This window comes from Hypanus sabinus, chromosome 30, assembly GCF_030144855.1.
Source record: "Hypanus sabinus isolate sHypSab1 chromosome 30, sHypSab1.hap1, whole genome shotgun sequence".
Lineage (NCBI taxonomy): Eukaryota > Metazoa > Chordata > Chondrichthyes > Myliobatiformes > Dasyatidae > Hypanus > Hypanus sabinus.
The window spans coordinates 8025789-8037280 of NC_082735.1; positions in this window are offsets into that span (position 1 = coordinate 8025789).

Here is an 11492-nt window from a genome sequence, read left to right on the forward strand (position 1 = left end):
GAGGATCACTTTGGCTTCTGGGTCGCATTCCACAGACATCCGGGTGGGCTGTGTAGTGACATTGGTGGTGCAGGGCACAGAATATTGGAACTTTGCGCTACTGGTCATGCCTCAACTGTGTGCGCCTGTGCTATTGGGGCTGGACTTCCAGAGCCACCTCGAAAGTGTGACTATGGCATATGACGGACCCCTCCCACCACTCACTGTCAGAACCGTCAGTTTGGTGGGACTTCGGCATATACCCTGCTACTGACCACACACACACACCGGCCCACACATCCCACCCAGCACCATGCCGACAGCTGCACTACTGACACCACTTACAGTCTCTCCACCCTCAAAGTCCCTCCCCCACTGCTTTTCACCAACCTGACCCCCGACTGTAAACCTGTGGCAACTAAAAGCAGGAGGTACAGTGCGGGGGACAGGGCCTTCATTCAGTCAGAGGTGCAGCGGCTGCTCGGGGAGGGGATCATTGAGCCAAGCACAAGCCCTTGGAGGGCCCAGGTGGTTGTTGTTAGGACTGGGCAGAAAGATAGGATGGTCGTGGACTATAGTCAAACCGTCAATAGGTTCACGCAGCTTGACGCGTACTCCCTACCCCGCATCGCGGATATGGTCAACCAGATAGCTCAGTACAAGGTGTACTCAACAATAGATCTGAAATCCGCTTATCACCAGCTCCCCATCCGCCCAGAGGACCACCCCTACACCGCCTTCGAGGCGGGCGGCAGGCTCTATCACTTCCTGCGCGTCCTCTTCGGTGTCACGAATGGTGTCTCTGTCTTCCAGAGGGAAATGGACTGGATGGTGGACCAGTACCAACTGCAGGCCACATTTCCCTATCTGAATAACATCACCATCTGTGGTCGCGACTGGCTGGATCACGACGCTAACCTCCAAACGATTTCTCCAAGTGGCCGAAGCTCTGAACCTTACTTATAACAGGGTCAAGTGTGTGTTCGGAACCACCCGCCTCGTTATCCTTGGGTATGTCGTGGAGAATGGGGTCATTGGCCCTGATCCCGACCATATGCGCCCCCTGTTAGAACTCCCTCTTCCCACCACTCTCAAAGCCCTCAGATGGTGCCTGGGTTTTTTTTCCCATTACGCCCAATGGGTCCCCCATTACACAGACAAGGCCCGCCCCCTGGTCAAGTCTACTACTTTTCCCCTCTCTGCTGAGGCCTGCGCGGCCTTCAGCTGCATTAAAGGGGACATTGCCAAAGCTACGATGCATGTGGTGGACGAGACCATTCCCTTCCAAGTAGAGAGTGATGCCTCCGATTTTGCGCTGGGTGCTACCCTCAATCAGGCAGGCAGGCCAGTAGCATTCTTTTCTCATACCCTTCAGGGCCCTGAAATTTGGCACTCCGCGGTGGAGAAAGAAGCCCAGGCCATAGTGGAGGCTATTAGGCACTGGAGGCACTATCTCGCTGCCAAAAGGTTCACCTTGCTGACCGACCAGCGCTCGGTTGCATTCATGTTCAGCAACCAACAGTGGGGCAAAATCAAAAATGATTAGATTTTGCGGTGGAGAATAGAACTCTCCACCTACAACTATGGTATCCTGTACCGGCCTGGAAGGCTCAATGAGCCCCCTGATGCCCTATCCCGGGGAACATGTGCTAGCACACAGCTCGACCAGCTGTACGCCCTTCATGCACAACTTTGCCATCCAGGGGTCACCCGATTTTACCATTTTGTGAAAGCCCGGAACTTGCCATACTCCCTGGGGGACATCAGGACGATGACCAGGGACTGCCAAATCTGCGCTGAGTGCAAACCACACTTCTACCGTCCTGACACAGTGCAACTTGTCAAGGCCACCCGCCCTTTTGAGCGACTGAGTGTTGACTTTAAGGGCCCCCTTCCCTCCACCAACCGCAATGTCTATTTTCTCAATATTATCGACGAATACTCGCGGTTCCCCTTTGCCATTCCCTGCCCCGACACCACTACCACGTCCGTCATAAAAGCCCTGTGCCAGCTCTTTACTCTGTTCGGATATCCCTGCTAATTCCACAGTGATGGAGGGTCCTCCTTTATGAGTGACGAGCTGCACCGGTACCTGCTAGCTAGGGGCATTGTTACTAGTAGGACCACGAGTTATACTCCCCGGGGAAATGGACAGGTGGAGAGGGAGAATTCCACAGTGTGGAAGGCCGCACTTTTAGCCCTTAAGTCAAAAGGGTTGCCGGTCTCTCGATGGCAGGAGGTCCTCCCTGAGGCACTCCACTCTATCCGCTCTCTGTTATGTACATCCACCAATGCCACCCCCACGAACGCCTGTTCTCTTTTCCCAGGAAGTCTGTCACTGGGACCACCCTACCAGTTTGGTTGACGTCCCCAGGGCCAGTGCTGCTCCGGAGACATGTGAGGAGTACAAAATACTCCCCGCTGGTCGAGAGGGTTCACCTTCTACATGCGAACCCCCAGTATGCCTACGTGGTCTTACCTGATGGGCGGGAGGACACGGTCTCCATCCGCGACCTGGCACCCGCAGGTGCAGCAGACCACTACCCCGAACACTCTCTGGTAACTATGAACCCTGTACCTGAGGTGACACTGCGCACACCAGGCCCTACACAGACTCCTCACGACACTCATATACCGGGTGTTTCGTACGCATATATACCAGGCGCCTCGCACATGCGTGAGGGATCACTGGCGCCTAGTGGGCTGGAACCAGCACAACCTCCGTCTCCTGTGCAATCACTGCCACCGCCGGCATCTGTGCAATCACAGCCGGTGCTACGTAGATCACAGAGACAGATTCGACCACCTGTTAGACTTAACCTGTAAGAAACTTCGCCACATGGGGACTCTCTTTTAAAACAAAGGGGGGGGGGTGAATGTGGTGAACTATGTGCCTGTCTGGACACGCCCCCTGCTGACTGCTCCTGTGGCTCCTCCCACAGACCCCTGTATAAAGGCGATCGAGGCCTGAGCCCGGCCTCTCAGTCTCCAGGATGTAGTATGGTGGTCAACCACTGCTTGTTCCTTCTTCCAGTCAATAAAAGCCGATATCTCACCTTACGTCTCAGAGTGAGTTATTGATGGTGCATCAGGTTGTTTCCCTTCGGGGGGTGGGGGGGGTATCCTAATAGAACTGGACAAAATGACGAAAGGCACCGATAGGGTAAAATAGAGTCAAAGAGCCATACAGCATTAAAACAGGCTTTCCAGGCCAACTGGTCCATGCTGAGCATCGCCTGTGTTTGGCTCATATCCCTCATTGTCCTATGCCTGCAGGGAACATGGCGGAGATATCTAAAACTTTAAGGCATTGAGGTTAGAGGGGGTCTGAGGAAGAATTTTTCCAGCCAGGGTGTGGTTGGAGTCTGGAGGGCGCTGCAGAGCTGGAATTAGAGACTCTCGTGACATTTAAGAAGTTCCATGATGGGTCAAGACACAGAAGGTCATGGACCAGGTACTGGTAAATGCGTGGTGTGGGTGGGTAATTGATACTCATCTTGCACATAAAGGGCAGAAACACAAGAGATTGGACAGATGATGGAAATTCAAAGAACCACACATAAAATGCTGGAGGAACTCAGCAAGTCAGGCAGCATCTATGGAGAGGAATAAACAGTCTATGTTTCAGGATGAGACCCTTCATCAGGAATGGAAAGGAAGGGGGTAGAAACCAGAATAAGAAGATGGGTGAGGGGAAGGAGTACAAGTTAGTGATAGGTGAAACCAGGTGAGGAGGAAGGTGGGTGGGCATGGGAGGGGGAAAAAAGTGAGAAGCCTGGAGATGATAGGAGAAGTAGAGGGAACCTGATAGGAGAGGACAGTGGACCAGGGTTGAAAGGGAAGGAGGAGAGGAACTAGAGGGAGGTGATGTGCAGGTGAGGGAAAGAGAAAGGATGCGGGGTTGAACACACACAGAATTCTGGAGGAACTCAGCAGGCCAGGCAACATCTATGAGAAAAAGCAGAGTTGATGTTTTGGGCCGAAACCCTTCGGAGAGGGTAACCAGAATGGGGAATGGAAAAAGTGAGAAGGAGGGAGAAGGGAGACATTCCCGGAAGTTGGAGAAATGAATATTTGTATCAGATTGGACACTACCCAAACAGGATATGAGGTGTTGTCCCACCAGCCTGGGACTGGCCTCATTGTGCAGTCGACAAGGCTGTGGGCAAGCCTGTCAGCATGGAAGTGGGAAAGGTAAATTTGAATGGGTTTGCAGCAGGCAGAGCAAAGGTAATGGAACAATGGTATGTTCTGTGCTGCCCGACCATCGCTGTACACATGGAGATATTACATCATGTGTGAGAGCTGTCTCCCCTAGCCCATATCCTACAGCAGCTACCCTGCCTGTGACCACAACCATAAACCCACACTTCTTGAGGGTCATCCTCCCCTCGCCCAGGCTTCCACTGAAGGTCAGGGGTAGCTTGGTGACCTACGGTCCTCATTTCAGGTGTACTGCGAGGAACACACCCTAGGATGCTGTGCTGGAGTCTGACAGGCAGATACGTAGAGCAGAGACCTCATCAAGCAAAGCTTCAGAGGAAAAGGAATTAAAGGGAGGACAGTTGGGTATTTTTCTTTTGAATGCTCAGCTCCCTCGTATGATCTGAGGGAAGCTCAGACACTCCTTCATCACTTTCTCCCTCCTTTATTTTTATCTTCAAATTTTCCTCTTTCAGGCTGAGTCCTACTCCCCTCCAGTTGCACAGTTTTGTACGATCAGTTCCCTTTCTCTTCCTGTTGTTTGCTCTCTCACTCATTTTCATTTTCAATATCTTCTTTCTTTTCTTCTTCTGCCCCAAACCCTTTACACTCTTACAATCTTACTTCCACTCAGAACCACCTCAAACTTTCCATCACAAACTTTAAACTCAAATTCAAAGTAAATTTATTATCAAAGTACATATATTTTACCATATGAGGTTCATCCTCTTGCGGGCTTTTGCAAGGAACTAAAGAAATACTATAGAATTTATGAAAAAGCATGCATAAAGACTGACAAGCAACTCCATATAAGAATAAATAATACTGAGGGTATGAGTTGAGGAGCCTTTGAAAGTGAGTCTGGAGGCTGAGGTGAGTGAAGTTGTCCACACTGCCTGACGAGCCTGATGGTTGTATGGTAATAACTGTTACTGAACCCGGTGGTGTGGGACCTAAGGCTCCTGGTGGTATTAGTGAGAAGAGAGGTTGTCTGAGAGCGGTCCTTGACGACGGATGCCGTTTTCTTGTGGCAGTGCTCCATGTAAATGTGCTGAATGGGGAGGAGGGCTTTGCCTGTGATGGAGAGGGCTGTATCCCACACTTCCCGTCAACTTTTTTGTTGTAGTGTTTCAGTACCGGGCTGTGATGCAGCCAGCTAAGACACTCTCCACTTGCATCTCTAGAAGTCTGTCAGAGTTTTAGGTGACATGCTGAATCTACACAAACTTCGAAGAAAGTAGAGTTGTGCCTTCTTTGTGATGCCACTTGTTGGCCCCAGGACGGACCCTCTGATAGGGTAATGCCAAGAATTTAAAGTTACTGACTTTAGCAGATGTTAAAATCTGTGAGTGTTAAAATTTGTAAGAAAGGCAAACCCTGTGTCTCTTTATCCATCTCGTTGAGCTCTGTACGTCTCCTCAGTTGCTGTCTTCCTAACCAGTATTCTGCAGACACAGATGGGTTAAATTGAATGCAATTTCGTAAAGCTGTCTGTAAGCAGAGGAGGCACAGAGCGAGTTGAATATTGTAAAAAAATGGAAATTCTACTCTCTGACAGGTGAGTAAGCAGAGGACGATGATTTAAGATAACTGGCAGAAGATCCACAGGAAGAATGAGAAGGATTTGCAGAAATAAATAAAGAGAATATGTCTGGAGACTTGGTAACCAGAGGACGTATATTACGGATAATTGTCAGGAGCAAAGGGTAAGCAGAGGAAGCTTTCCTTTAACGCAATAAGCTGCGATGATCAAGACCAAGACGGCAGTGCAGGTGTGATCGGTGCAAAGGTTAACAAGAGGTGGACCTTGAAAAGAATACTTCTCACTTAGAAAGAGGTCTGTTGGATAGCTTTTTCACAGAACTGGCACAGTCACCTCATGTCCCGGTCTTTATTAGGTCTTTATTCTTTGGAGTGTAGAAGGTTGAAGGGGGACTTGATAGAGGTATTTAAAATTATGAGAGGGATAGACAGAGTTGACATAAAAAGGCTTTTTCCATTGAGAGTAGGGGAGATTCAACAAGAGGACATGAGTTGAGAGTTAAGGGGCAAAAGTTTAGGGGTAACATAAGGGGGAACTTCTTTACTCAGAGAGTAGTAGCTGTGTGGAACGAGCTTCCAGTAGAAGTGGTAGAGGCAGGTTCAATTTTGTCATTAAAAAAAAATTAGATAGATATATGGACAGGAAAGGAATGGAGGGTTATGGGCTGAGTGCTGGTCAGTGGGACTAGGTGAGAGTAAGCATTTGGCACGGACTAGAAGGGCCAAGATGGCCTGTTTCCGTGCTGTAATTGTTATATGGTTATATGTCAAGAAGCTTCCATCTGTGCTGTATCATTGTCTCGACTCCAATACATTTAATTTATTTCCTTCCCTCTCTCTGGTTTCTTCCCCAATTGTCATAAGTAGGGTTTTCCAGCATGTTTATAGAAAATCTGAAATGAAGATCAGCAGCCCGTCAGTTTTCAGATAGAAAACGGATCTCCCCTCTTAAGCTCAAACATGAAGGAGCTGTCAGCGTTGAAGGTTTCTGATGGAGTCAGGCAATGAGAAAATCCAGCAGCATATTTCCATCCCTGACTTCCTCACTTCCTGTCCTCAGTTATGTGCTGGTACGGTATTCCACCAGGTTTGGTCGTCTTGTTTACGCACCTTCTCCACAGGTCTACCCCTTGGTTGCCAATGAGCTAGTCAGGGAGTTTCGCCTCATAGTGTGAACAGGGAGCCAGCAATCTATCCTGGGACACAACACCAATGCAATCATGGAGAAGGCACACCAGTGATTTATTTGAATAGGAATTTAGAGAGGTTAGGTATGTCTCCAAGGACTCTTAGCAAATTTCTGCAGGTGTAGGGTGGAGATCATTCTGATTGGTTGCATAGTGTATTGGTCTGGTAGAGGTTCAAATGAACAGAATTGAAAAATGCTGCTGAGGGCTATAGACTCAGGCAGCTCGACCAAGACACAAGCCTCCTCACTATTGAGGGCTACTTCAAAAGGCAGTGCCTCCAGAACATGACGTCCATTGTGAAGGACTCTCACCACCCAGGACATGCTCTCTTCTCATTACTACCATCAGGGAGGGGATATAGGAGCCTGAAGATTCACACTTGGTGTATTGGATCAGCTTCTTCCCGTCCACCATCAGTGATTCATGAACCCATCAATACTATTTCACTATGCCTCTTTTTAATTTAACTTTTATTATAACTTTATACCTTGCACTGCACTCCTGCTGCTAAACAACAGATTTCACAATGCACGTCAGTGATAATAAACCTGATTCTGAACTCCTCTTAAAGACCTCCAGTTGTTGAGTCTTTATAATGGGGAATTCCAGAGATTTACGGCTATGTGTGGGGAGACTATACCACTGCACCTCAGGTTTAAGTATACACCCCTTACCTTGTCACTATGTCCCCTTATTCAAGGCTAGAGGAAAATATCTCAACATCTACTCTGTCATGCCCCTTTAGGGTCCTACAAGTTTGAATTGAATCGACCTCAGTCTTCTTAGTGATATGTTCTGACTCTGGATGCAGGAAGACGAGGGGTCAGGACACTGCCATTAGCCAAAGAGCAGCAATTTCAACATATCAGCACCTGGTGCTTGTAATGCCAAGTGAGGAGCTTCCCAGGACAGTGTTTAATAATTGCGAGTGCTTGGAAGGGGACATGCTCTAGTGGGATTAAATGTCCCTCGCTGACAACAGAACCCAGCCTAGTGTGTTCAGCCTCTGTCACTGTCTGATATTGAATGGCCCTGCCCTAGCAGTTGACCCTGACTGAGCACCTGTTAGGTCTCTTCCTGTTCCCTGGCCGCTACATTCCCCGTTGCCACATATCAGGCGTCGTTCTGAATCAGCCAGGAGCTGAAGCTTATCCTCAGAGCTGCATCATTTAGCAGGAAAACAAACAAATTGTGGCTTTCAGTTTTTGTTGTTTCTCTTTATTGAATGTGTAACAATATTGAGTGATACTCAGGGACAATGGCATCTTTTTGCTTCCCTGTGGTATAGAAGGGCAGTAAATCATACAAGAGATTCTGCAGATGCTGGAAATCCAGAGCAAATCACACAAAGTGCTGGTGGAACTCAGCAGGTCAGGCAGCGTCTATGGAGGAGATAGGTAAAGGGTTGAAGAGGAAGGAATCGACTAGGAATGGAGAGCATAAGACATAGGAGCAGAATTAGACCATTTGGCCCATTAAGTCTGTTCTTCTATTCAAACATGGCTGATTTATTATCCCTCTCAATCCAATTCTCTTGCTTTTTCTCCATAACCATTGATGCCCTTACTAAACAACAACCTGTCAACCTCCACTTTAAATATATCCAGTGTCTTGGCCTTCACTGCCATCTGTAGCAATGAATTCCAGAGATTCATCACCCTCAAGAAACTCCTAATCTCCATTCTTCTATTCTGAGGCTGTGCCCTATAACCTAGGTTTCAATGAGATTTCCCAATTCCCACCAATTTTTTAAACTCCAGTGAGTACAGGCCCAGAACCATCAAACCCGCCTCGTACATTAACCCTTTCATTCCTGAGATCATTCTCGTGAACCTCTTCAGGACCCTCTCTAAATCTAGCACATCCTTTCTTAGATAAAGGGCACAAAACTGGTCAAAATTCTGTAAGTGTGGCCTAACAATGCTTTATAAAGCCTCAGCCTTGCTTATGTATTCTAGTCCTTTTGAAATGAATGCTAACATTGCATTTGCCTTCCTTACCAATGATGCAAACTGAAAGTTAACTTTTAGGGAATCCTGCACAAGGACTCCCAAGTCCTTTGCACCCCAAATTTTTTGAGTTTTCTCCCCACTTACATAAAAGCCCATACCTTTATTCCTTCTGATAAAGTGCATGACCATGCATTTCCCACATTATATTCCATCCTCTTCTTTGCCGTTCCTATAATCTGTCTAAATCTTTCTGCAGCCTCCCTGCTTCCTCACAACTACCCGCCCAACACCTTTCTCCATATTGCCTTCCAACTTAGCCAGTCATCAATTCTGTTATCAGGTGAGTGGACCATGGGAGAAGGGACAAAGGAGGGAGGTGATGCAGGTACTGAAAAGGGAAGGGGTAAAGGGATGATTTTGGGAATGAAAGGGTTATCATATGGGGAACCTTTGATGTCTCTGGGTCTGTACTCACTGGGATTTAGAAGGATGAGGAGGGATCTCAGTGAAACCTTTTGAATGTTGAAAGGCCTAGACTGAGTAGATGTGGAAAGGATACTTCTCATGATGGGGGAGTCTAGGACAAGAGGGCCCAGCCTCAGGATAGAGGGTTGTCCATTTAAAACAGAGACGTGGAGAATTTTCTTGTCAGAGGCGGGTGAATTTGTGGAATTTGTTACCACAGGCAGCTGTGGAGGCCAGTCATTGAGTGTATTTAAAGTGGAAATTGATGGATTCTTGATTGGACACGGCATCATAGGTTACGGGGAGAAGGCTGGGGAGTGGGGCTGAGGAAGGGAAAATAGAATCAGCCATGACTGAATGGAAAAGCAGACTCAAAAGGCTAAATGGCCTCATTCTGCTCCCATGCCTTGTGGTCTTTAAAGGGGAGCCAGAATGGGGAGTTTAAAAAGAGTGAAGGGAGAGGGAGAGAAAGAGAAATTCATGTTGCATGCTACCAAGATGGAGTGTGAGGTGTTGCTCCTCCTCCCGAGTGGGACCTCATTGTGGCAGTAGAGGAGGCCATGTTGGAATGAGAATGGGATGAAAATTTTAAGTGGGTGACCATCTGGAAAATCCATCTTTGGTGGGAAGTAGAGTGATGGTATTCAGCAAATCAGACCCCCAACCTATATTGGGTCTCAACGATGTAAAGTAGACCACACCAGGAGCACTCGATAGAAAGGCAGCGTTTGACGTATGGGAGGCGTGCAGCGTTGCAGCAGAAATCATGAGACAAAGTCTCTGGCAATATGTTTAGCTAGAGTTGGTGACCTGCTTCCAAAGGGCAGATAGACAGGCGACATTCTTGCAAGTGAATTCAGTATTGGATGCCCTTGGGTTGAGGGGAAGGAGGTGGTGGCCTGGTTCAGTAGGCAAAGCTAACTATACTCTGCCTGCCACTTTAACCATAGTGGTAAATTACTTCCAGATATACCAGCCTTCTCTGGTATGAATCATTCACAATGCATCATTGTGGCAATGACGACCAAACGCCTTGTTCAATTCACTTAGTGACAGTTTAGGAATATAAATGAAGCTTTGCCACAATAAATCATGGACTCATGTCATGTTAATGGAATGTGTGTGTTTGAACAAAGGGACCCCGCAGTCCACTGTAACCTCATGAACTAGCTCAGTTATTATTCATTTTGAACACAAACAACGGCAAATTTTTACAATTATCCAAAGCCTTCAATAAGGTGCTTCACAGGAACGACATCAGATGGAATTTGACCCTCAGCTGCATTAGTGAAAGGGGACAAGCCCCTGAGAAGCTCGTAAAGAGAAGAGCAGGAGGAGATTAGAGGAGCTCCCGACCGGGGTGCAGCACAGATCATAAGCTGAGGACTGCATTCAGTGAGGAGTAAGAATTTGGTTTCTTTGGCTCATCGCCATTTTCAGAAGGAATGGAGCTGTTTAGCCAGAGAATTGTAATTCTATTAGAGACTCAATTTTCAGGTTCTTTGTGTTTGTCTTCTCTGTGGTTCTTGTAAAACCCAATGAATTTTTAACTCTTTGTTCAACCTGCTTTGAAGAGCAAATTGGAGTGTTGTCCACAAAACAATATTGAAAGACTTAGGTAGAGTGGATGTGGAGAGGATGTTTCCTATAGTGGGGGAGTCTAGGACCAGAGGACACAGATAGAGTGAATGTGGAGAGGATGTTTCCTGCAGTGGGGGAGTCTAGGACCAGAGAGCACAGATAGAGTGGATGTGGAGAGGATGTTTCCTACAGTGGGGGAGTCTAGGACCAGAGAGCACAGATGGAGTGGATGTGGAGAGGATGTTTCCTACAGTGGGGGTGTCCAGGACCAGAGGACACAGATAGAGCGGATGTGGAGAGGATGTTTCCTATAGTGTGGGAGTCTAGGAACAGAGGGCACAGATAGAGTGGATGTGGAGAGGATGTTTCCTACAGTGGGGGTGTCCAGGAACAGAGGGCACAGACTCAGAATAGAGGGATGCCGATTTAGAACAGAGATGAGGAGGAATTTGTTTAGCCAGAGGGTGGTGGATCTGTGGAATTCATGTCCACAGACAGATGTAGAGGCCAGCTCATTGGATGTATTTAAAGCGGAGGTTGATAAGTTCTTGATTAGCCAGGGCATCAAAGGTTACTGGGA